Here is a 579-nt window from a genome sequence, read left to right as displayed (position 1 = left end):
GTCTGATGGCTGTCGGTATGAAGGACTTCATGTGTAGTTCCGTGTTGCATTTTGGGAGTCTGAGCCTTCCACTGAACGTGCTCATTCTCTTAGCCAGCCAGGTCCGAGTGTAGTGGGTGGGAAGTGTTGTAATAATAGGTAAGATAATAATAGTACTATGTGTCACATCCAGTCTTAACTACACTAACTAAATGTATACATACATACACGTGTGTGCGTGCGCGCTTATATATACATAATGTTTGTCTGTGTGTGAGTATACAAAAATATAAACACTTGTTTTTGTTCCTATTTTTCATGAAATATTGTTCGCAAATCTGTGTTAGTGAGCATTTTTTCTTTACCTAGATAATCCATCTATCCCACCTCATAGGTTTGGCATATCAAGATGCTGATTAAAGAGCATGATTATTGCACAGGTGTCCCTTAGGCTGCCTACGATAAAAGGCCACTCTGAAATGTGCAGTTTAATCACACAGCACAATGCCACAGCTGTCGGAAGTTTTGAGGAAGCGTGCAGTTGGCATGCTGACTGCAGGAATGTCCATCAGAACTGTTGTCTGTTAATTGAGTGTTCAT

Source organism: Entelurus aequoreus, linkage group LG22 (assembly GCF_033978785.1).
Source record: "Entelurus aequoreus isolate RoL-2023_Sb linkage group LG22, RoL_Eaeq_v1.1, whole genome shotgun sequence".
NCBI classification, from domain to species: Eukaryota; Metazoa; Chordata; class Actinopteri; order Syngnathiformes; family Syngnathidae; genus Entelurus; species Entelurus aequoreus.
The sequence above is the reverse complement of the archived record's forward strand: the minus strand, read 5'-3'. Positions refer to the sequence as shown.